This window comes from Leopardus geoffroyi, chromosome D1, assembly GCF_018350155.1.
Source record: "Leopardus geoffroyi isolate Oge1 chromosome D1, O.geoffroyi_Oge1_pat1.0, whole genome shotgun sequence".
Lineage (NCBI taxonomy): Eukaryota > Metazoa > Chordata > Mammalia > Carnivora > Felidae > Leopardus > Leopardus geoffroyi.
The window spans coordinates 45,306,406-45,333,331 of record NC_059329.1 but is presented as its reverse complement, the minus strand read 5'-3'; the positions used below and the strand labels follow the sequence as shown (position 1 = coordinate 45,333,331).

At 37.0% G+C, this 26,926-nt stretch overlaps 2 long non-coding RNA genes across 3 annotated transcripts in view; one reads left to right on the top strand and one right to left on the bottom strand.

Annotated features, from left to right (window-relative positions):
• The window catches only part of LOC123601050, a 51,548-nt gene extending 27,427 nt beyond the window's left edge, over positions 1-24,121 (bottom strand). Inside the window, exons 1-3 of the long non-coding RNA XR_006713951.1 lie at positions 24,064-24,121; positions 23,008-23,117; positions 17,997-18,141 (exon numbers count right to left, since the gene is read on the bottom strand). This is a non-coding gene — a long non-coding RNA (uncharacterized LOC123601050). The remainder of the gene's footprint in view (positions 1-17,996; positions 18,142-23,007; positions 23,118-24,063) is intronic.
• LOC123601049 overlaps positions 24,104-26,926 on the top strand; it is a 177,964-nt gene continuing 175,141 nt past the window's right edge. For both annotated transcript variants that reach the window (XR_006713949.1, XR_006713950.1), the window contains exon 1: positions 24,104-24,268. This is a non-coding gene — a long non-coding RNA (uncharacterized LOC123601049). The remainder of the gene's footprint in view (positions 24,269-26,926) is intronic.

The window sequence follows — 26,926 nt, the reverse complement described above, 5'->3', positions numbered from 1 at the left end:
CAACCATGTTTTCACATTTAGTTGCATGAAAAATGCTTGTGATACAATGTCAAACGAAAAAAGCTGGTGTAATCTCTTGAAATATTTTATTTATATTTTCAGTTTTCTATAGGAAACATTTTTTTACATAAAGAATAAACCTTACTGTGATAATTTGTGCTGGAAGAAATAACAGATGTTATGAAGGGAAGGTCTTTATGAAAGTTAGTAAGGTGTCTAAGGTGTCTTCAGATAGGGGAGCATCATTTTGTTTCTGTTTGTGTGGCAAGTGGGGCAGCATCATGGGGTCTCACTCTGGATAAGAAGATGAAGGACTCACCAGGGGACTATAACACAGAAGGTGATGTTAGCCCAGTTGAGTTTTCTTGTGAATTTTTCCAGTACGAAGCACATCTCTTTTTCATCTTCTGAAAGCATCCCTCCCATGACTAACACAGATGGAGGACAAAGCCCAAATCTACCACTTTGAAAACAGTTTAGAGAATTGCATTGTAAGTGAAAGCACATTTTGGAAAATTGTTCAAACCTCAAAGTTTTGAGACTTAGGGGTCAATATGAGAGAAGCTATTTTACTCTTTGAAGTTTTAAGGTGAAAGAAGGCAGAAATCTCAGATTTCTAGCAACAGTTAAGAAGTAGCAAGCAAGCACAAAATTTTATGTAGGGTTATTCTACTTGAAACAAGAATTCTACCTGTTACCTATGTCATAATTCTTGGTATTTTTAATTTTTTTTAATTTAAGGGAGAATGTCTAATCTGTAGCTCAAATAAAACTGCCAATAGTTTAACTCCATTCCTTTGACCATGAAATTAAGACACCTACCATTGCTTGATGGTAACACATATCAGTGTTACTTTTTATGATGGTTCAAAAGGTCTGTAAGATGAATAACCAAACCTAATGTGTAAGATGAACAAATGTAGTAAACTGGTTGCCCAATTTCCAACTATTCATCAAGTGGTTTTATGTGTCCTAACCTCTTCCCCCCCTTTCCTACTTCCTATTCCCCACTCTTCCCCCTTTTCCCCTTCCTTTATAAAAATTGCTACGTCCTCAGCTAAATTATGTGATTTTGGTGTAGGCAGAAAATCATAACACCTCAGTTTTGGGGTGCAGAAATCAGAGTCCTTTCTGAGCATCTTGAATTGTATATGTGCAATTCAAAATTGCTTTCTGGCCATTAGCCTAGAAGGATATAAGCTTGAAGTTGTTTATGGTTATATTTACAGGCTTGTAGAAAAAACCCAGGGTTGGATTTCTATCTCTTGGAATCAAAGAGTTCTGACTATTTCAATGATTCTATTGGATTAGCAGTCAGAATCAGAGATAGCAGTAGGTATACAGAATTATCCTTGGGCATACTAACTTTATTTAACTCTAAAATCAATATGAGTATTTAAGGAGTAAAGCAGTAGGCACTTTGCAAAAGATGCCAAACTTCAGTTTCTTTGAAACCATTTAGCTGTGGGGAAGAGCTGGAGATGATTAGGACAGGGAGTTTGACTTATAAATAAGAAATGAGAAGGGAGCAGTGATACCCTTCTACAGCACAGAAGCTATGTCTTGAAAAGGAATAGAAGGAATTAATTTAGAATCCCAGGCTTCCCACTTTTCATCTGCTCTCAGAAACGGAAATGTGATTGAATATATTATATAGTGATAATACAGAATTTGCCCTTTTCTGATTGTGAGAAAGATAAGCCTGTGGATAGATTTCTTGCCTATTGGTTCAGCTGAAGAAAATCCTCTTTCTATCTTATATTGCTTATATCAGTGAGGGTCCATGGAAGCTGTGGGATCCCACTTTCCTTTGCTTGACAAACACTGGGAAAGTTTTTTTTTCATCTTTCCTACCACCATGAAAATGTCACTCTCCAAATGGACTATTACCATCTTGGTATCCCTTAAATAGATTTCTGTATCTTAAAACATGTGGGATATATTTGAGATTAATATGTTTCACATCAAAGTCTAAGTGCTATCAGTTTTAAAAGTCAATTTGTGGAAAATCAAGTCCAAGTGGTGACTTTATTTGTATTCAGTAGAATTCTGGATTCCTCAAATTATCATTTTCTCAATTTCTAGTTTGAGATCTTGGTCTAGTCTTCCTCTGGCTAATGTATAAGTGGTATTTTGACAATTGATTCATCACTTGGGGGTGCATCAAGTATTGCCTCCTTTGTGTACCTGGTATAGAATATGGGTGGTATTTATTGATGGAAAGAACTTTTCAGACTTTACATAGAGGGAAGCACATATAAGGTACTGTGTTAGAGCAAAACATCTATAATCTTACCCTAATTCCTTAATTTATACACTGTTCCTCTTTGTGCAGGGAAGTACACTGATGGAAAAAAAAAATGATGGATTACACTGTTGGTACTTTAAAAGTTATTTTCCAGCATGGATACTTCCTAAATGATTACATAAGAAGAAGCCCTTGTATAATCTAACAGTGCCAATTAGGCATTGGCAGTCTTTGAAAGCTGTGGATAGCTCTTTTTCCCCTAGTGCCTGTCAGTGTTTGGTGCTGGCAGAGAGAGTTGTTTTGAAAAGATGGTGGTGGGTAAGAAGAACTGCCTCCTTACCACACCTTTGAGATGAGGGGAACAGAAGCTGTATGTGACCTCACAGGAAGAAAATGGGGTTTAGAAGAAATATTCTCTCAGGCACTGGAAGGTGACAGTGGGAGGGGCCAGGAACACTGTGGAGCCACTTGGCCTGTACCTCTCTGCAGACAAAGCAATTAGGCTTTGTGGGCACTCTCAAGCCACCTTTGGCTGACCTTGATACAGACCAGTGATTCTCTCTGTACATTTTTAAAAATAATTTTACTGAGGATTAATTGATGTATGATAAGCCACATTTAAAGTATACCATTTGGTAAGTTTTGACATAAGCATGTACCTGTGAAGCTATTACCACAATCAAGTTAATAAAAACATAACTCCTAGAAGTATCCTCATGGCACCTTCATAATTCATCTCACTAGCTACTCCTTGGTCTCCTCTACCTTCATCCCATTGTAATGACTGATTTACTTTCTGTTCCTATAAGATTAGTTTTCATTTAATAGAATTTTCTATGTATGAAATCATATAGTATATAGTCTCTCTTTTTTTGGGGGGGTTTATTTCTTTAACTTAGCATAATTATTTTGAGATTCTTCCATAGTTTAACACTTACCAGTAGTTCATTTCTTTTCATTGCTGATGAGTGTCGTAATGTATGTATATACCATAGTTTGTGTATTCACTCACATATTGATGGATATTTGGGTTGTTTCCAGTTCTTGGCTATTACAAATAAAGATTCTGTGAATGTTTGTGTACAAGCCCTTGGACACAAGCTTATGATCATACGCTTTCTTTTTCCTGCATGCATATCTAGAAGTAGAAGTTTGGGTCATATGGTAGGTCACATTTAACTTTTTGAGAAACGTCCAAACTATTTTTCCAAAGTCCTACCAGCAGTGTATGAGATATCTAGCCCTTCTACCTCCTTACCAACTTTTAAAATAAGCTTTATAATTTAATAATTAAGCTTTAATAATTTAATGCTAATAGGTGGGATGTGGTACTCGTTGTAGTTTTAATTACATTATTCTAAATCTGACTATAATTGTGGATTCATTTTTCCTTTCAGTTCTTAGTTTTTGCTTCATATGTTTTGCTTAATTTGTTTTTACATGCATAAATGTGTAGGGTTGTTATATTCTCTTCATGAATTAACCTGCTTATCATTATCAAATACCTTTCTTTATCCTTGACAGTATTATTTTTTTTAAAAATTGTTTTAAATCTTTATTTTTGAGAGAGAAAGAGTGCAAGGCAGGGGAAGGGGGGTGGTGTTGAGGAACAGAGAGAGAGTGGGAGACACAGAATCCGAAGCAGGCTCTAGGCTCCACGCTGTCACACACAGCCTGATGTGAAACTCGAACTCAGGAACCATGAGATCATGACCAGAGCTGAAGTCAACTGCTTAACCAGCTGAGCCACCCAGGCACCCCTTGACAGTATTCTTTATTCTGATTCTTTATTCTGATCAAATATAGCCATTCCAGCTTTCCTTTGTTAATGTTAACATGGTATATTATTTTTCATTCCTTTACTTTTAGTCTGTTAATGTCTTTATGTTTAAAGTGTGTTCCTTTTGGCAGCATATAGTTTGATCTTGCTTTTTAATCCAATATGATCATATCTACCATTTAATCGAGGTATTTAGGCCATTTACATTTAATGTAAGTATTGATATGTTAGGTATAAATATACCTTCTTTTTCTTAGTTGTTTCATCTATTCTTTCCCTTCTACTTTCCTTATATTCTGGATTAATTGAATATGATTCCACTTTATATCTTTCATTGGCTTGTTAACTACAACTTCTTGTTTAATTTAGTGGTGGCTTAAGGATTTATAGCATACATCTTTAATTTATTACACCTTTCACAAAATATTACATCATTTTGCACATAGTGAAGAATCTTAACCATATACTCTCATTTTTTTTTTTCTATAAAGAGGTAGATAGTATTTTAGGCTTTGTGTGCCGTATGGTCTCTTGCAACAAATCACCTCTACCATTGTAGCTCAAAGCAGTCATAGGTGATACATAAATGAGTGAGAATGACTGTTTTCGAATAGTAGTTTATTTTAAAAAAAGCAAGAAGGATTTGGTCTTAGTCTGTTTGGCAGCTATCACAAAATATCGTAGACTGCATAGTTTATAAACAATAGAAATTTGTTTCTCATGGTTTTGGAGGCTTGGAAGTCTGAGATTAAGGTCAGATGAAGGCCTTCTTCCAGTTTGCAGACTTCTTGTTGTAACCTCACATGGAAGAAGGGGCAAGAGATCTTTCTGGAGCCTCTTTGATAAGACACTAATCCCATTTATGAGGGGTCCACTTCCCAGGACCTACTCATTGCCCAGAAGCCCCATCTCCTAATACCATCACCTTTAGGCAATTCCTGTTGCCAAAATTCAGCATATGAAATTTGGAGAGATAACAACATCCATACCACAACATAGTGGGCTGTAGTCTGTTGATTCCTGGTTTTAAATAGTCAGTTATCTTTATATAAAGGTATTACCATATCTGGTGTTCTTCCTTCCTTTATGTAGATTCATATTTTCCTCTCCTTCTGCCTAAAAGACCTTTTTCTTAATACATTTATTGTACTGATGAACTCCTGGTGTTGAATTTTTTTGGATTTTCTATGTGTGAAATAGTCATAATTTCACCTTCATTTGCAAAAGTTGTTTTTCTGGGTATACAAGTCTAATTGACAGATATTTTCCTTTTGTATTTAAAAAATGTTATCTCTTTCCTCACTTGTGTTTCCAATAAGAAGTCTGCTGTCATTCTTGTCTTTATTCCTGTGTACATGTAACTTGTAGTGTTTTCTCTGGCTGCTTTTAAGATTTTTCTGTTTACTATTGGTTCTGAGCAGTTTGATTATGATGTGCCTTGGTATAGTTTTTTCATTTTTTTTTTGTATTTTGAACTTCTTGGCTCTCTACATTTATAATATCAGTCAAATACGGAAAAAATTTTGTGTCCTTATTCTTCAAATAATCCCCTCCCCTACACACACATAAATTTCAGGGATCTACTTATTTGTATATTTGGACTTTCATGCTCTTGCCTTAATCTCCTCTTGATCCTTCTACATATTTTATTTTTGTGATTGATTCTGGAGAGTTTCTATCACCATGTCTTCAGGTTTACTAGTCCTCTTTTCTGCAAATTATAATTGGCTGTTTATCTCAACCAGTGCGTTTTTCACTTCACATATTTTATTTTTTAATTCTAGAAGTGTAACTGGGATTAAAAAAATACCTTCTATGTTTCTATTGCTTAACATATGGAATAACATTATGTTTTAATTTCCTTTTCTGCTAACTTTAACATTTGTGTCAGTTGTGGGTGGGTTTTGCTTTTTCTCATAACGGGTTGTATTTTCCTGCTTTTTTGCTATGTGACTGGATTCCAGACATGGATTTTTTTACCTTGTTGGGGGGCTTGATATCTTTGTATTCCTATAAGTTTTCTTGAACTTTGTTCTGGATACAGTCCTTTTCCTTGGATATAGATTGATCCTTGTGAGTTTTACTTTTAAGATTTATTAGTTGGGTTTCAAGTAGTACTCAATCTAGAGATAACTATTTCCCACTATCAAAGCAAGATTTTTTGGGTATTCTACCTCATTCCCCGTGATTTATGAAGTTTTCCAATATGCCTATGTAAGATCAGGCAGTGTTCCTTCTAATTCTTTGGGTGGCTCTTACCCCAGTGTTAGGTCATTTCCTTACAGGCACATGTTGATCAGCACTTAGCTAAATAATCTAGGAAAATTTTTCCAGATCTTCAGAGTTCTCTCTGTGCTATTCTTTCCTTTACAGGAGTCTGTTCTCTAATCACCTTGGTCCCTCTGGACTTTCAATTTCATTTTCTCAACTATTAAGTTCATTGGGCTCTGTCTGGTTTCCTCCCCTCTGTATTGAACACTCTCAAGAGAGTTGTGCAACTTTATCTCTTATTTAGTTCCTATTCTCAGGGACCACTGTCATTCTTTGCCTGATTTCCAGTATCTTCAAAACCATAGTTTAATATATTTTGTCCATTTTTTGGTTGTTTCAGGATGAGAGTAAAGTCTCTCCAGACTTTCAGTTATATATATTCCAGAGTGTCAGTCTTCCAAGGCAGTAGGTATCTCACAGTAGAGTGGTTAAAGTATTAGGTGTTTTAGGAGTACTTAGTTAATAAATTTCTTTGCTCATATTTAGAATGAATTAGGAGATGGTTGTGGAGCCCAAGATAAAGACTGAGATCAGTTTATTTCTCATAAAATGAAGTTGGAGAAAGTAGTTAAGGTTTGCAGTCAGCTCACTAACATTTCACCTTGATTAAGAGAATAAAAGGCTGCATGGAGGTCCATCTCCCAAACCCTACAGATAAGCAACTCTGCCACCCTGGGAAGACCTGGAATAGGCTTTGAAAGAGGCTTTGAATGTCACTGTGTAGGAGAGGTCACTACCTGTGGAAACTAGAGGAGTGGAGATGAATGATTTTACAAAGAGAGTGGGTTCAGCAGCAAATAACTCTTGGTTCTCCCAAGTGACTTTGTACAAATTAACTGCTGACTTTATTTCTTCTTTTTTGAAGAAAGAAGAACCTTCAGAAAATTTATGCAACCTTCAGAAAATTTATGTAGTGTGTGTTCTCTGACCGTCCTCTACCCCACACTCTCACCCTCTCTCTCTCTCTCTCTTCTTGTTACAGCTACTTACAAAGCATAGGAAATTGTGGGTAGTCATTACTTCCAATTTCACAGAATCATAATCACCCCCATAGTTGTGTGAATGAGAATTATAAATGATAACAAACTTGCAGTGATAATCCTGTCTTAAATCAATATTGAGGTTCTCAAGACTATTCAATTTGGAGATGCAAGGATGTCACCAGTGTAAGGTTTGAACTCTGACCCTACTCCAATGCCATTTCCTAGAGCACTCCCCCTGCATCAATACAGTAGTTACTAAGGAATTTGGGAAACATCCTGCCCATCTGGGTCCTATAGCCCTGTGATGGCTCCCTTGCTCTGTCATCTGTCCATTGTTGAGTTCAGAATATAAGGCACACAATCCTCCTGTCAAGTGCTTCCATATCCAGTGTAAGCAGAAGGCTTTCAGAAGCTCAATAACAATAAACCTCCATTCATTTTCATCTCAGTTAATTAGGAATCAGCCAGCAGGTTGACAAGGTCTAGGCTGAAATTTATCTTGGCTTTGAAAGGGCTTTCTTTATACACAGTAAAAATTAATTGGGTAAATAGAACATCAGGTGAATGATGGGAGAGAAAAAAAGGAGAAGCATTTAATTGCTCACATGATAAAAAAAAAAAAAAACGGCCTTTCACAAATAAATAACAACAATCTCATAGCAGTAGAAAAAGTGGAAAGGGTTGGATATTTAGAGCCCTGAGTGCTCCTCCTATGTCTTCTCTAACTACTGTATCACTTAAGTACAACTACTTTCCTTCCTTGGACTTAGTTGGCTCCTCCATAAGATCCACAGTTGTTCTCCATGCCCTTTAGTGACCTAATACAATGATAGCAATTGATATGCTCCATTTAAAATAAACTCTAGGTCTTCATTAAGCTAGGCAGATACTGTTGTAAGAAGGACAGTTCCTTTCCAAGATGTCTAGATAAATCACCATCACCTTTGCATTCCAGTCTCTCTCAGTTCCAATTTGTTCTCACTTCTGCCAGTGATCTTTTCTACAGTGCATTCTGACTTGGTCTCTTGGGTCCTGGGATAAAGTCCAAACTCTCTACCAGGGCACATATGAGCTTCCACAAAATCTCCTGCCTTGGAGATCCTGTACACAGGGCTTGAGTGTCAGCCTGCTGGATTATGTACGTTCTCAGAATGCTCTTCATTCCTTCAGACTTGGTGTGTTTGCACCTGCTCTTCCCTTGTTTTGTCCAGGAAATGCTACAAATCTTTGAAACCTTAGCTCAGGCAACTCTTCTGTAAATTCTCAAGTCCCCCAGATAGAATTGGTGACTTCCTCATCAGTCTTTCCTTGATTGCAGTCACAATGTAGTATGATTGCCTCCTCTGACAGACTGTGGATACCTTCATTCCAGTGTTTGGTTCTATTCCATCTGTATTTCTGAGGTCCAGCATGGGAATACAAAAGGGCTTATTGCATGGATGAATGAAAACAGCATTTAGAAGTAATAAAGAGGCAATTTTATAGCTATGTCATAAGTTTTAAATGTCCTTATTTGAGATTGGCTTTTCTCTGATAATCTGAATTAGTGAAGGGTACTGACATTTCTGAGGATTATCTAAGAACCATTAGTCAGAAATATTCTGTGTGGAAAATTGCATTTAAGACGAAGAAAGAGTTTAGTTAGTGAACTGAGACTGCATGTTAAAGAACAGTAATTTTGAAAAAGTCATGGGTGATTTTTTTAATAGTGCTTTTATCAGCCATAGTAATAGAGCCTGGTTTATTTGATGTTAAGCAGAATTGTAGCCATGTTTCTTGCATGTCAGTTACGAATTCTAATTAATGGTTTTAGAAACAGGTGGGCTTCCCCAGAGTCTATAAAATTTTGGCTCCTGAAGGTGAGGTGTTCAGATAGAGTCTTAAGACTATCTGATGTGGTTGCTGAAAAGGGAATGCATGTATTGAGTAGGAGTACATTCAGATCAAAAGAATTTTTTTGATACTATGAATTTCTAGATTTATAAATAAGAAAAATGTGGCTTGAGAAGGTGCTCCATATCTATTCAATGAATTCAGGGTTTCTTTTCACTAGATGCCAGTAGCATCTCCATTCCCATCCCCAGGTGTGAAAAAGGTTTCCATACATCAACAAATGTCTCTTGGGAGGAAAATTGCCCTATTGAGAACCACTGAATTAAATGAATCCATCAGTAAACATCACCTGAGGAAAGCTGAAAGGCTACACTAAATCTGTTAAATTTTTACTTTTGATATTTGTATTAAGATTAGACTCAATAAAGACTTATTCTGCATTTGCCAGTGAGGCAATGAACAAGACACTGTGCTAGGTACTGTGAAATTTATAGAGAGCTGAAGAAGATATCTACTGTCTTGTTAAAAACCTACAAATAATTCTTAAGGACATCTTTGGACAGAAAAGCAGTGCAGAGAGAGCTGATGTAGCATAGCAGTTTATAGCATAGCATCAATGCATGCAATTTACTGGTTTTAATCACAGAATCTGGAACCATATCTGGGTTTCAAATACTAAGTACAATGTGCTCTAGCTGTTAAGTTGGAGAGGGGAGAGAACACAAGCTACTTAACTGTCTTATGCCTTAGTCTTTTTATCTGTAGAATGAAAATGATAATAAAAGACAATATCACAAGGTTCTTGTGAGAATTAGATGAATTAGTAGATTTAAGGTGTGATGCCTACTGCATAAAAAGTACTGTTAACACATTTGTTGAATCAAATAAACGATTGGCTGAGAAATGCATCATCTTTATGCACTTAATGCCACTAAGATAGAAAAAAAGGATAATAATTGTAATTTAATAAAAATATCAGTTATGGGTTGGGCTCATCCTGATTTCAGAGGTGTAAAAAAAGTGCATTCTAGATTTGATGTAATATAAATGTTTAGTATTATCATGGCTTAGTAGTCAGATCTGTATTTGAATTCTTGTGCTGCCACTTTTTAGCTTGGTCACCTTGAATCAATTATTTATTCTTTGAACTTTTTTTCTCATCTATAAAATGGAAATGATAATTGCCATCTCACAGGGTTGTAGCAGGCATTGAAGGATTGTAAATCACCTTAGCAAAAATGAGGTGCTTAACACATGGTACCTATTATGAACATAGATGTGTGGAAAACTGGAAACGAGTGCTTTGCATGTGACATTTTGTCACATGAGAGAGTTTAATAGAAAGTGCTGTTAGGTAAGAGGATGTTGTCATCAAGGCAGGACATGAAGGTTCTCTGTCAGTTCTAGATACTAAGATCACTTTCTCTTCCCTTCCCCTTTATTATTTGAATTCTTAACGTATGTTCAACCCTGCATATGTGGCATTAGAGCCATATTCGACCAAATCAGAGGACTTACTTGTTAGATGGGAAGATAAGATCAATGGGAGTGGAGAGAAGAAAGGGAGACTACCATTAATGTAGTATCTTCTATATCTCAGAAATCTCACTATATGCATTGTTGTCATAAAAACAAACTTGAGGGTTAATGGGGGGTGGGAGGGAGGAGAGGGTGGGTGATGGGTATTGAGGAGGGCACCTTTTGGGATGAGCACTGGGTGTTGTATGGAAACCAATTTGACAATAAATTTCATATAATAAAAAAAATAAATAAATAAACTAACAGGAAAAAAAAAAAAAACACTGTAAGGTAAATCCTATTGTTCCCATTATGGACGAGGAAACCAAGGCTTATAGAGGTTAAAAAATTTGTTTAAGGCCACATATTTAAGAAGCAGAGCTGGATTTTCCACTAAAGTGTTCCTGACCATTAATGCTGTAATCTGTTACAGTGTGGGTAAAATATTTTCATAGGAATAGAAGGCAGTAGCTAATTAAATGCTGTGACATAGGAATTCAAGGGGAGCAACCTTGAGTTGAATTGTCAGGGAAAACTTTATGCAAGAGGGCACTTGGAAAGGAAGATGAAATTTGATTAGGCAGAGGAGAGAATCCTAACTGCTATTCAAGTATGTTAGATAGGAGGATATTACGAATAAAGGTCAAGATTACCATGACTTTTCAAGGGGGTAGTGGGGAGACTGGGCTGGCTGAATCCGAGGAACTGAGTTTTGTGAGTCCAAGGAGCATGTGTTGCCTGTTCTCCTCTATACCTCCAGCACCTAAAACTGCACTTAGCCCATAGTAAGAGCTTAGTGATTGGGTAATACTACTGAAATACAATTGAATGGATAGTGGGAAATGAAACTCAAGTCATGGTTTAGGATCTCAGAAGGCCTGAATGTCAAGGTGAGTGGTTTGGACCTAGCCTGTTGGTAGAGAGAAGCATGTTTTTGAGCAAGAGAATGGCAATAATAATTGTACTTTTAAAGTGTTTACTATTTATCAAGCAGTCTTCCAAGTACCTTATACATAATGTTTCATTTACTCTTCACAGCAAATCTATGAAATAGGCACTATTATATTCCACCCTGTTTTTCAGATGGAAAACTGAGGTATAGGGAAGTTAGAAAACTTACCCAAAGTCATACAGCTATTACGTGACAGAGCTGAGATTTGATGCTAGGAAGAAATCTACTTCCATGTTCATATTCTTAACCTCTACACTCTACTGCTTTTTACTGCAAATGGTTTATGTACGGTGTTTCTTGCCAAGGGCCCATTTTTAATGTCCCCTTGCAGCTTATGAATCTGTGAATCAGTGGCATGAATGAGTGTATAAGTAAAGACCTTTTTAAAGTTAAAAAGTTTCTAATCTCTCTCTCCTATGTGTTATTTCTACTCCCCACCCCTGTCCTGAGTTCTTTTTGTGCCTGACAAAAACAGGAAAAAAGAGAAGTAACGACCATCTTTTTCAACACATTGGTAACCTTTAGTAACTAGTTAGTGATCACAGAGAAGATTGAAAACCTGAGTCTCCAGAAATGCCAAATTCATTACTTCCCTTCTGATGGTATTTAGATATTGCTAAATTTCTGGGTCCAAGGGAGAAATGAATTCCAACATCACATGCTATTTTGAAAGTAGGGGAACCAGGCATTGAGTCTTCGTCTCCATAAAATGATTTTCTCAGAAAGTCCAAAGCTACTAGATCTGTGCCTGTCCCATGGCAGGTGCTGTATATTTGCTTATTAAAGACATAAGTAGGGTCATAAAAGGAACAGGGATTCAGACTTAAGTGATGTATATTTAAAAGTGACGGAGGGGGACAAAACAGAAGAGACTCGTAAATATGGAGAACAAACTGAGGGTTATTGGAGGGGTTGTGGGAGGGGGGATGGGCTAAATGGGTAAGGGGCACTAAGGAATCTACTCCTGAAATCATTGTTGCACCATATGCTAACTAATTTGGATGTAAATTTTAAAAAATAAAAAATTTAAAAAAAAATTTAAAAAGTGACACCCTGCAGCTATAGGCTATGTGACCTTGGGGGAGTCACTTGATCCCTTTTAGTCTTGGTTTTCTCAACTAATCAAAAGAGATAAGAATAACTACCTTACAGGATGGTGGAGAGGAATTAGTGAATCAAAATGAGATAATTGTGTACAAGTCACCCAGTAAACTGGTATGGATACATTAGAACCAATTTTACTTAGCCCTATGTAAGGGGCAAACCTCATACCTCTCCCCTTTCTTATACAGCCAGTGCCCAAACAGTAGCTGTAAATCTATTATTGCACTGTAGTATCTAACACATGATATTCTACGTAACCTAGTAAATATGACTAGATGTGCAATACTATGTGTGTTACTACTTTTAGTTATTCTTTGGAAAATAACTCTTTGGAAAAAAAGTTACTACTTTTAGTTATTCTTTGGAAAATATTCTATCAACAAATGACAGAGAGGCATGGCATAAATTTTGTCTTCACTGGTGTATTATGAAATGAAGAATATAGATTCCATTTCTAATCTTTGAGAAATTTAATCCCATTTTGAGAAGCCAAAAGGAAGAACTGTAAAATATGGGGAATGAACAATCTTCCAGAGCAGATCCTGTCACTTGACCTTTAATTGGTAGAACCAAGGCAATCAGAAGGGACCATAAAGTTTAACATGATTTACAAGCTCAACAGGGTGGTTGTAAAAATTAAGCAACTAACACATGGCATCTTGCACATGGTAGGTAATTTCAAATGGCAGTTACATTTTCCTCTTAAACATGTAGTAACTCATTCATTCACGCAACACAGAGACCCTCCCATCACTTGTCAGTAGAAAGCCTATGTGGTATAGTGGAAAGTGGGTTTGAAATGCAGGCAGAGAAAAAATTGCAGTGGTCCTCAAAGGGCATGCTCTTTTTTTCTTTGTAGACAGTGGAGTAACTGAATGTTTTTTAGAAAGGGAGTGATAGGAAGTGTTCTGTTTTCAACTCAGTTTACACAAAATAACTACCACTATTCCTCTCTCACGCTGCTCCTCTCTCCTTACACTCTTCTCTGGTATTCTATGGTGTTCTGTAATTTTTGTTAAGCTTTTCTTCCAGTTAGTTAATCTAATTCCCAAAACAGTATACTGGTACGTGATTTATTACGATCTGTATTTCACCAGTAAAGAAACAGAGGGTCACGTTAATTTGACCAAGAGACAGAACTTCTACTTGAACCCAAATCTTAGTGTTCCAAGCCTTGTCTTGTTTCTTCTATACACCACCACCATAAAAGGTGACACTTTTTAACAAGTAAACACTTTTAAAATAAAAGCCAATATAGGCTTGTATGTCATCTACCTATTGGGGAAACATACACTACAGCCCTAAACACCTTGCTTACAGGTGGTACAAATAACCATTAGACCTGGAATACCCTTATTGTTGGGTTTTATTTCAGTACTATTTATTTAGTGACTGTTCTCTCAGTGTATTTCTGATGGCTGTCATTTGATTTACAGACCCACTGAGAAGAGAATTCATTTCAAATTGTTATTATTTCACAAAATAGCACTGTGTTTTAACTGTGCCAGTTTTGCCCCTGGCCCAGTGTCTTTAAGAGTGTGTATTTCCTGGACCCATATCTATTGCAGATAGTGTTCTGAACACTTTAGTATTGTTACTAAATCCTAGTTTAATTTAGCATTGCTACTAAGTCCTGGTTAGATTTTTTAATCAGGTTCACTGCACAGAAACGGAGGTACATTTTGTTAGCTACAGTTAACAGGCTTCAGCTCTTGATTCATGCTTTAAGTGCTGGATGGAAACCTCATAAATTGTACAGTGTAGTTGTGCCTTTATGGATAAAGACACTGAGGCCAAACAGGGGAATGGAGGCAGTGAATGAGGTGAAACTCTAACTTAGGTGACCTAGTTCCTGTGTATCATTGTGACTTTAAGAATGGGCTAGGGACCAGCAGAATTGATGAAACCTGTGAGCTTTTAGTGATGCAGAATCTGGGGTCCCACCCCAGCCTAAGTGTATCAGAATCTGAGCTGTAGCAAAATACCCAAGTGACTTATACGCACATTAAGGTTCAAGAAGCACCATTTTAAACTAACTTGAGCTTTTACTTGTATAGGTATGTGTAGGTGTGTGGGTATGTATGTGTAGGGAAATGAAGCAGGGAGGGCAAAGAGAGAGGAAGGGAAAGAGAAAGGGAGAGAGAGAATGATTCTGTGGAAGTATGGATGGGCTGAAGGTGACGAAATACCCACATGATGTCCTTTAAACACTTGACAAATGGGGCTGGCAATCAGAAATGAGATCTAGGAAGGGATACTAATCTAGAGGGCATCTCTTAATAGGTGGTAGTTAAAACATGAAGGGACGTGATCATCTAGAGAGAGCAGGAAGGAAACACTACTGTTTAGAAGCTGGCAGGCCCAGCTAAAACGGCTGTAAAGGAAAGGCCAGAAGTCAGCATGAGGACCTCTGTATGTTCTACAGGCAAAGGAGAAGGGTTTCTAATTCTCTGGTTAATGTCCTCAGATAACAAAGATTAGAGAGATGAAAACTGAAAATTCTCCTTTATATTTGATAACTGGTTGTTTGGCCAGGGGCCTCAGCTAACTGTGTCCTCCCAATTCCAGCACCTGTCATTGGGCGGATGTTTCAAATGCTAACCTCAGGCCATTCTTGCTTTTGAGAGCAGAACCTCGTGCCAGCAAGTGCTTCATCTGCCATACTCTGGGGCTGTGCCTGGCCTCCGTCCTGCCTCTCTGTCTCTGACTTCCTAACTCCTAACTTGCCTGTAGGCTGCTGGACTCAACTTCTCATCTGACCCTTTTCCCACCCATTTGTGTATTTCCTTTTTTAGACCATCAGTGCCTCCTGACTTAGGTTTGCTTGGCCTAATATCTAATACCAGATTGTTTCTATTCCCCTCAACTCCTAATATTTAGGTTGAAATTATTTTAGTTGTTAAGTCTCTAGACAAAATAACTAGGACACCAAACTGTGTTTGGGACTTCTTAGTTTAATGTGATGGGAGCATCTCTCCTCTTAGAATAAGTAGCTTATTGTTTAAAATAAACCTTGGGGAGCAGATGGGATCCCAGGAAGAAGTCCTTGGTGCTAATGGCTTAACTGATGTACCAGGAGGGAAGTATTAAAAAGTTAAGCCATTTACTTCAACACAATTGTCTGTACATAATTTTTAATGTATTTTTGGGGGGGTATCAGCATGATTCTGGAGGGAAATGGAAAACATTTTACAACTTTTTTAAAACGGCTGGTAGAATTTAAATTCCTAGCTACTGATTATTGAAAGTTATTGCATAAACTCTCCAGTAGCTGGCTGCCTTTTGTTTTTTAGGCTGGATTGGAGGCATTAGCCAAATATAGCCAAATTCACTGAGATTATCCCCAAACAATACTTCTTTGTGCCAGGCATTGGGTGCTTTCACAGATTATCTTGTTTAGTCCTTACAACAACCATGTACAGTAAGTGTTGTTACCTGTATTTTGTACATGAGTCTCCCCAAAGTTACATAGTATTAGTGTCAAGAAACAGTATACAGACTCAGTGGGTAGTAATTCTGTGTATAATAGGGTAATTTTGAAACTTGGGTCAGAGTCAGTAGAAATAAGTATTATAGAATAAAGGAGTATTTTCTATATTTCCTTTATAAAAAATCACAAACTTACTATATTTTACCAGAGGCAAGGTAGTCCTTCTAAATCTGTGGTTCAAGGAAAGAGCTACAGGATGGTGACAAAGGAGAATTTCCCCATGAATGAAAGATCCTGGGGCAGCTGGGTCCTCACTCGGCTATGTACTTCCACTTATGCTTGACTGGCTATTTTCTGCACCTGGAATGCTTATCTTCCCTGCTTACCATCTCTTTACATCCATCACCATCTTCAGTAAATGCCTTTGTGAAATCCTCTATGAGGCCGCTTAGGGTGCCATGAACCTCAGCTTCTCCATCAATAATTTGGAAATGATAGAACTAATCCAAGATATCATTTGCTGTTTGAATAAGGGTATAACATATGTGGTAATTTTGATAAAGAATAATGTGAAAATATAAAACACTGGGAATAGGTATGGGCCCACATGAAAACTAGTCCAAAATAGAAGTTCTGCTGTATTGAGTTAAAAACAAATAGATGTGTTATGGAGGTTCAATGACCAAAAATGAAAAAAGAGTGGCTGAAACTAAAGAACACACTTAATTTTTGAAAGAAATGTAGATAAACCTGTTTAAAACTGTTTTGAAATGGCTAACTGGCCCACTGAGAATTATAGCTATTTGTCTGGAAACTGCTTTTAAGTGTAAATGACACAACTCAGTAGTGAGAGACATTTGAACATTTGAGGTTACCTTGCTATAGTTTAGACATTAATATGTCTGTTCTCTTTAAGCTCATATACCACTTGTATATATTTTATTTTTTTTAATATTTATTTCTGAGAGAGAGAGATAGAGTACAAGCTGGGGAGGGGCAGAGCACAAAGCCCAATGTAGGGCTCCAACCCACAGACTGTGAGATCATGATCTGAGCTGAAGTCAGCTGCTTAAATGACTGAGCCACCCACGTACCCCATCATATACCACTTATATTTCTTTTGAAGCAGTGGTTAAAATAGACATTTTATCAGAATATCTATACCTGACTCTTACCATAATTGTAATTCAACTTAATAAATATTTGGTGAGTTACAAATATAGTCCATGGTATTAGGCATAGTAGAGACCCAGAAAATTCAAACAGAATTTGTTTTTATGATGAATTCCATTACAAATGTAAGTCTCATGAGGGCAGACATAGTTTTATTCAGATTTTGCATTTGAAGCCAAGGCAGGAAGCACTGGTATAAGAGGCCAGCAATAAAAGAATTAGCTTTAGGTTGCTTAGCGATTCTGTGTTAGCACATAAGTCCGGAATTAGGAAAGGGTTGAAGCATTTATGTATTCTTGAATATACTATATTGTGAATGGAGAAAAAGCTGTTAACATAGGATGGGTGGGGAATGGAATCTTTCTCTGGGGTCATAGTAGACTTTGGCTTTCATTGCTTCTAAAGAAGGTGAAGGTTTTTGTGGCTTTCATTGTCTTGCCTTTGCTAAAAGTTCATCACTGGACAAAATAACAAGCAGGAAATGCAAAAAAAAATTTAGTAAAATAAAGGCAACTAAAACAGAGTATTAGATGGAAAGATGGGGAAGTAAGAGCTGGTAAAAGGGAAAGGCCTGGAACAGTGATATGCAGAGTGTTTCCTTTGTAAATTGTGAAGCTTTGTTGGAAAGGTATTTTTGCTGAGCACCCTCCATGGGTAAGGTGGTTAAAACATGTAATGAAGGTGAAAACATTTGCTTTACTGACCTGTCTCCTATTTGAGGTATGATGGGGCAGTTGACATCATTCCCTTCAACTTTGGTGGTGCTAAGGGTTGCAGACCCAGTAAGGGCCTTGGGCTCTTCTTGAATGACTGACACAGGTACTCAGTGTTCAAACATTAGTTTGAAGGCTATTTAAAAGAGAATGGTAAGAAGTGAGAAGATAAGATTAGAGGCTTAATCCCTCTTTAATTACATATGTGATCTTGGGGAAATGCTGAGTTCAGCTTACTAGTTCATGAAATGGACCTAAGAATACCTTCTCTACCTAATGTTAAGGATAAAATGAGATAATTTCTGTGAAAGTGTCATGTAAACCCCTAACTGTCCAATGAAGTTTCCTATCTCTATTTGTGAACAAGTAGGTATCATTCTAGGGTAAGGTGGAGTGAGGGTGTTTAATTACAAATTATAGTTCTTTTAAAATGTGAAATCGTGTCCACTAATAAATAAGCAATAAATCCATTTTGAAACCTTTTCTTTTAAATAACCCTATACTTTGTCCTAAAGTCTTATCCAAGTATGGTCTCAACAGAATTCTTTGTAAAAAGTTTGGACTCATTTGTTAGAGTTGCATCATATTTCTATTTTGTTGGAGTATAACTTATCTTTCCATATTCCCACATCTTTCCTGGTTTTATTTGAGTTGGCCAACTATTAAAAATGGGCTTCTCTGAGATTACTCCCTAAAGACCTATCAAAAAAGAGCAGAAGATCATCCTAGAGTGAGAATTAGACACTGAGGTAGAGGACAATGAGCTTTCTTCCCTAGATTTTGAGTTGTCTCTGGTGGTCCAATTAAAAGTTGATCAAAGCAATAAGAAAGAAAAATAGAGGCAGAAGAAGGATTGCTGGGGGAAGGGGTGTTTAGGTAGCTCTTAGTCATAAACTGAACTAGAACAGTTTGGTTACATTTGGGAGTTTTTTTTTTTTCTTTCAACAAGGCATTTAAATGGAGAGCTTGAAAAAGCTCAGAAAGAAGTTCATTGCAGTAATACAGAATGGAAATGCCTAGCTCAGTAAAGTGAGAAATTTCTGGTGCATTTGGTAACTGAATATGAAATCTTCAAGAAGCTATAAAGACTGATTTAATTGTGCCTCTAGTGTTATGGGAAATAACTTATTGATGCAGCAGGTTTTGTAACTTGAGCTGATGCTACAAGCTGGCTCTAAAATGTTAGAAACCAGACAAGAGTGTGAAGACTAATTAATAAGCTAGACTGATCCCTAAGGTGTTGTCTGTGTCTATGCAGAGTTGTTAGGGAAGTTTGAAAATGTGTGAAGTTCTGACTTACTGGTCATTATAGTATTGAAAGTATTCTGTCCAAGTCAGCTTGGCATTTGCATGAGAAAGCCAAGCCAATAGGAGCAGGTTTGCTCTCTTCATTTTGCCTCCTCTAATTGTTTCCTGATTGACAGGTGGACAGATGTGTGAATGTAAATGCAAACCACTCTGACAGCTACCATAAAGAAAGGGTTGCTTATGATGATAAAATATTTGTAGTAAGCAAGCTTCTGTGCCTGTGTTCTATAGTAGGTGGCTATATAATGCATGTACCATGGCTGCTGTCTTAACTAACAAAAACCATGTGCTCATACAGCATGGGATGATACGCAGTTGGTTATTAAATGTTCTAATAGGAAATACTTCTAGACAAATTCCAGTTGAGGATGCATAGGAGAATATTGTTAATAATTGTAAAAGTCTTAGCTTTAATAGATCTAAATATGTCAGGCCCTGGGAGGGGGCAGAAGGTCTCAGTGGCTGTTCCACAGTCTTAGTTCCCAGTGCTTGAGCACAGGGTTTGGCTAGTGATGGGTGCTGTGTGAACAGAGCATCCAAGATACAATGAATCTGACATTTGGGAATAAGAGTGCTAATAATAGTAATAACTAAAGTAATAAAATCTCTTCTGATAGTGTACAACTGAGTTGCTGCTTCTTGAATCCCTCTCCTAAGATGAGGTTGAAAGTCTAGAGCAATGACCTCTCAGATCTGCTGTAAGCCAGGCTCTTTCACTCTCAGTGCCCCTGCACACACCATTCCTCCTTGCTTCATGTTGTGAGTGCCTTTATAGGCCTCTGAAGTGAACCTTTGTCATCTCTTCTGTGTGCCCAGAAACATCAAATATGCCTCCTATTCCTGAAGCATTCATTCTCTACTCTGTATGTCTCAAATTCAGAAAGTGGGCTTTCTCACTTTCTCTTGCATATGACCCGGGCTCCACCAGTCAGATGCACTGACCCCAGATTCAGAATTGGAAAGTAGAGCTTCTGAGGTGGCAGGTTCATCCAGTTCCAGAGGCAGCACTTGGTCAAGTCCTGTGGCCCAGGACTGGATCTCTGCCCAGAGGTGGCAGTAGCAGTTTCTCCACTGGAGCTGTTCCATAATGAGATTTGGGGTGTTACTCCTGGCTGCATAGTCTCTCAGAAAACCTGTGAGCTTTCCTCTGATAAAGTGATTTGCTGCTAAAAATAGGCAAATGCATTCTGTTGTTTGTAGCTAAGAATCCTGTGTGATATGCTCAAAACACCGCACAGAGAACTCACCTCTGCGAAGCTGTTCTTGACTCTTCTAGAATGAGTTTATTTTCCATGTCCATCTCCCTGACCCCTAGGAGCACCTGTAGTTTCATTCAGCACAGGACATGATTGTTGCTTGTCTAAGGGTCTGTGCTTGCCTTCTCCCATGCCCAGCATAGCACCTAATGAATGGTAGTCCCTCCGTAAATGCGTATGAGTCAAGTTATCATCTGATCCAGGTCTTATTGCCTTGTTGGGAGAATACCCATAGTGCTCTGTAAATCAGCTTGCATACCCTTGCATGGTATGACCGTGAGGAAACCTTTCAGGAAACATGCCTCATGCCTTGATGAGCATTTCTTGTTTAGAAGTCACACTTGGTCTGACTGATACTAGATTCTCTCTTGGTGTCCCCAGTGGTGCTTGCTTATGCTTTATTACATTAGTTTTCTTTACTTTTACTGTTTCCAGCCTGGCCAGGTGCAGTACTCCCTGTTGTAACTGCCTGAATGATTTGTTGAACCCTATTGTGTCTATTATGGGTGTGTGTGTGTGTGTGTGTGTGTGTGTGAGTTTTGGACTGGTAGTAGCAATGTGGTATCAGCTGAGGCCTAGGATACTGAAACAAAGAGAATGAGTATTTTTACCTCATCTTGCTGATTCCCCTACAAGCCCCCACCTGTAAGTATACAATTGCTACCCTGTCTGTGAGCAGCCGTGCAAGTATCGTCTAGGTTTCCTCATCTCTCTACAGGCACGGAAATTTAATTTACTACTGTCCCTTGCTCTGTAATGGTATCACACCTTTTTGTGGGATACAGAATCTGCTGTTTCCATCATGCACCTGGAGTCAACCATACTTCTTCATCTCATGAACATCTTAAAAAAAAAATCTTTTCCTCCTTTTGGCAACTTTATGCCATAATAATAGTTTCATATTCTTATGAACAAAAAAAATCAAGGAGGGGGATGCATCTGTGTTTGACCAAAAACCTCTGTAATGAGCTGTGATCCTTTCATTATTGCTTAAATATATGTCTGAAATCTTGGTGTTTTAAGAGTCAAAAAAAAAAAAAAAAAAGGAAAAAAAGGGTAACAGGGTAACATCCAGATGAAATAGTGCAATTTCACCTCACTGTCCTCTCTTAATTAATTTCAAGGTGAAACACATAGGGACCATGAAAAGGTGGAACAAAAACGAGACAGTTCAAGCCCATTCTATTTTTGCTTCCTGAACTCAATATATCCTAAAATTGGAAAGCAGAATCTAGGTGTTAGCATGGTATTAGCCTGGGGAGATGTGACCGTGGAGGTCATGCAGTAAAAGGGCACTAAAGTATGCATATTGCATGAGGGATTAATTGCCAGGAGCATGTGAAAAGAATTATGGAAGTTAATATCCAGAGTCTGAGCAAATACTGACATGGCAAAGTCATTACATATCTGCAAATAAAGGAGGATTCTAAGGCAATAGATTAAAAAAGAGATTAGCTTCTTTCTTCATATATGATAAAGATGCTTTGGGGGGAAATCACCAAAGATATGAGCTGCATTGTGTAGTTTAAATATTTTCAAGTTATAATTCTCAACAATGCTCACAGTGACGGAAACTCTGTTTTAAAAAAAAAAAATAACAATAGAGGAGGGGCACTTGCGGTATTTCCTGACTCTGTGGTACACCTTCCAGTCAAGCTTGCTTATTTTGTAAATCTGTAGCTATAGTGCTGTATAGTGAAGATCCAACTTTATCATCCAGAGCCTGAGGCACTATTAGATCCTAAGCACTAAATGGAATTCAATTATGCTCTCTCTATCCTATTTACTAAAGCAGAAAATTGGAATCATTAGTCTTTGAGCAGCATTTCTTACTTGTGGGTAGGGACGGAGCAGAGACCTTTCTTCCTCCAGGAGAACGTATCACTCTCCCAGCGGGCAATATGAAAATATGTATTTAACATTATACAAATTTTCAAATTGAAATGTCACAAAAGGCCATTAGTTTTGTAATGTAAACTGCATCAGAAAAGCTAAAGGGAACTTCTTGGCTGATGGGAACATACAGAAAATAAAATTTCCTTTGTCTCTCACTGATTCCATTATGAAGACAAGAGCAAGGCCTATGGACATAGGCAGAGAGTAGAAGCTCCAGGAAAGTGGAGATTTTTATGTTCATCAAGAAGGAATGTAGTTTAAAAAACATTGAGAAGCATGGTCCTATCATAGTGTGACATGTAACAGGTCCCATAACAAGTATCCCATGTTTACCATTAACTGGAAAAATTCAATCTAATAGAGACTTCCTGGCCATTTTTGATTAATAGAAGATCAATTTGTTACCCTTTTGATTATATGTACGTGTGTGTGTGTGTGTGTATCTGTCTATATATCTGTATGTGTGTGTGTTATATATATATATATATATATATATATATATATATATATATATATATATATATATATAATTTTTTTTTTACCTTAACTGTTCTTGGTAGCATATAGACCTGACCTTCACATAATGGTTTGTTGAAAGCCAGAGGGATTCTTTATGGCACTGTGGAGTTCTTCCTCTCCTGGAAGCAGTTTGCTGGTACAGAAGAAAGAGGAATTACTGAGAACAGATGTCTCTTTTGATTTGATTCTTAGCAAAATAGGGTAATGGAGTGCCCACTAATGCATGGAATCTGTTACAACTATTCTCTTGCTTTGCTTGGAAGAAGCACACAAGTAAGATATGTCTTTTCCTTCATATTTTCATTTCTCACTAAGCTTGTTAGGAGAAGAAATGACATTAAGAAATTCTGTGTAAGTGTTAAATTTGTCACCACTTCCAAATGTAGCCCTGTTTAGAGTTAAAAAAAAAAAAAAAACAAAAAAAAAAAAAAAACAAAAAACACCAATACAGGAATCTGAAAAAAGGAAGAAAAGGATGTAAGCCATGTAATTATCAGATAGCTTGAAAAAATAATGGTTTCAACTGTATTTTCCTTAAAACTCCAAGATCTCATGCCAAAATTAAAATGCAGAATCCCTAATACATGGTTAATCCTTCAAGAATTTTTTTAACGGCTGAGTGTGCAGCTACCATGTTCTAGTAACTTAAGAATCATATTTTTCTCTCCCCTTTACTTTTTTTTTTTTTTAATTTCAAGGGTGTGTTTTTAAGAAAAATCCTTTCTAAATGTCCTTTTGATGATTAGATTTGCCGTTTTTGGCAGAACCAGGTCCTCTGATACACATGTAGAACCCCAGGGAATCCTTCCATTAAATGCAGCAAGAACTCTGTGCTTAGGAAGGCTTCGTGCTCTTTCTTGTTTTTTTCAACGTAGAGAGGATTGGGAGAGATACAGAAAAGGACAAAGATATCAGCATGAATGAATCTGGATTCCAATGCCAAGGCCAGACATTGTATGGCATATATACTTGGGGGAGAACATGAGGCTAAAGTTACCATATGAAGATGTGGACCAGTATTTTTCACTAGTATGCTGAAGAATGCTAATAGCTTTTTTTTATGAAAAATGGCCACTTACGTGAAGAGTGAAGCTGTTAAGCATCCTGACATAGAAAGGGCTTTCATGAATATTGCTAATGCTTGTTATGCTGGACATTGTGACACCAAGATGTGACATCACAGTCTTACTGTATCTGGCCCTGGAATTTTGTGAGCAGAGCTTACTGGAAGGAACTGGAAGCCTGTCTGTTGAATGTTCTTTGCATCATCAGATATGTAACATTGTAAGTAGAGAATTCAGTTAACACAGATGCCTACTTAATGCCATCAAAAATAATTAAAAAAAATAATATTTGACCAACTGTGCCAGAAAAAAGGCTCTTTCCATTTATTTCTATCAAAAAATGATACTACAAATTGTTGTAATATGAAGAGACAACCAGAAAAACCAGCAAAAATATGTATGAGGAAGTATTATAGAAATGGATCACGCAGTAATTTAGTGAATGTATGTTATTTTTCTGACTTCAGTGATGTTTGTGGTATTTGTCAACTTTAAAAAAATTTACATTTTATTAGCATTTCCTTTTTTAGCCTTAATCCATGTTAAAATTTATATCTATCTCCTATTTACTTTTATTCTTTTTCTTCAAAATGGCCCCTCAAACTGTATATGATTCAGTCTTCCCCAAATCTGGATTTGCGATGGTGAATCTGCTATTTGACTTTATAAAAACTAATCCCAGACAAAAAGTCTGGAACCTTTTAGATACGCGTGCAGAATTTTGAAACATATCCTGAGGGAGGGCATTTCTCAAGTGGCTGTGGACAGCTTTATCTGTTCTGTTAGCATGCTTATTGTTCGTACAATTTTCCATTAGTTAGTCTGGGGTGGATTTGGGCTCTGACAGGGCTCATGATTAAGTAGCTCATCCAATATTTGGTCCTCAGTGCTGTCCAAAAGGATTAATTAAACATAATTTATCAAGAAGAAACAAGTCTTGTTAATTCAAATGAGCCAAAATAAGAGTAAGAACAAGAATGTTCTTAGAGACCATAATTGTGAATAAAATAAAATGGAAAAGGATGTAAGGACTATCTATCCATTAATAAAAAGAGTAGTCTTGTTTACATTGGTTACTGATGTGTTACAGCTGGGTCTTGTCTTAATCATTTTAAATCTATACAACTATAACAACAACAACAAAATGGAGGATGTAATTCATCATTCAGTTGCTGTTTGCCCTCAGAACATAATGGAGCCATAGGACTTTGGTTCCCAATGAGTGATTTCTGTTTGGGGCTTGGTGAGAACTCAGACTCTTTTGGTAGTGATATTAATCTTAATTGAATACACATGATGACAACACAGCCAGTAGAACAGAGAGGGAAGGGCAGCTAAATAGCTCTGCTTGAGTGAGTTTCAGCTTAACACTTGCTTGAGGGGAGAAACCAGTGAAGCCACAATTGTGTATTTGTCAGGGATCCAGGGGTGATGGAGACGCTGCTCTTCCACAAATGACAGGCTCTGGAAGTCATGACCTCAAATTAGAATTGTGAGTTCCTCCATACTGTGGACTAAGGACTTGGAACACCCACAAGCCCACCTGTGCTATGAACTTATTTTTAGATCTGCTGCCTTCTCTTCACCTTTACGTTCGAAGCCTCCTCTGGCCTTCCCTACTTCTCTCTAGACCACATACCCTAACTTCATTTATTTTTACCATGGTTATTTTCCTGTTATGTTGTTAAATTAACATATTAATTTGTTAATAAATTAATTTGTAAATTAATAAATAAATTAATTAATAAATTAACAAATCATGTCCTCTTACATTAATGATAGTAAATGACATTTGTTATTAATGATAGCGATGAAAAGTCTGTAACAAAGAACAATAATAGTGGATGCCATATATTAAATGCCAAACACTTTTCACATATTGTCTTTTTGAATTTTTGCAAAAACTTTTTAAAGTAGTTATAATTGTTTCTATTTAACATTTCAGGACACTGAGACTCAGAGAAATTAAATAATGTACCTAAAATTATGCAGCAAAGATCTTTTTTGGGGGAAGGTAGAATCTAAGTACCATGTTTGTATATTCATTTTCTATAGAATAATTTTTTATTTTATATATCATGTAATTATACTTCATTTGAGTGTGTCTTATATGTATGTATGTGTATGTGTATATATATATATGTGTGTGTGTGTGTGTATACTATATATATATATGAATCTATTATGTTTCTCTTACCATAATATGAGCTCACTGAAGGCAGGTATGTCTCCTATTTCAAATTTGTATCCTCAGATGCTTACAGAATCTACTAATCTAGCAAATTCATAAATGGACCTTTGTTTTCTCTTTGAGTCTTTCTGGGCATTTTGTCTGGTGGGTGTCAGACTAGAAGAATGTGCCTTGATTTTAGGCAAATTAGTTCAATTATATTTAAATGATTTGATGTCCAATACTGTACAGAAAAACATCAGATTAGAAACGGTGAGACTCTTATTTTCAGTGCAAAAGTGGGCATACATTAACTTTGTAATTAAAAAGAAATGGACTCATTACATGGGTTGTAGCTTTGCAATTGACTATATATCTGTGTACCCAAGGGTTAGGTTCTTGAAAAATATCCTAGTGTAGATTTCCCTGAAAATAAAGCCTAAGTAAAGAGCTTGAAGACAGGTGGTTTATATGGGAATATGATTCCAGGAGCACAAGTGAAAAAGGAAGGAATGAACAGAGGAGGGAAGTCAGTGCCCACTGGTGATGTGTTGCTTAATCTTGTGGGGAAATGATGCCTAAGAATTATCTACCTGAGGAAAAAAGGAGAAACATTTATCTCCTAGCTGCTAGTTCCATTGGTCAAGGATTGCCGCCTGATGTTAAATCTCTTGCTTCTGGATTGTGATATGTAGACAGGGGTGGGGA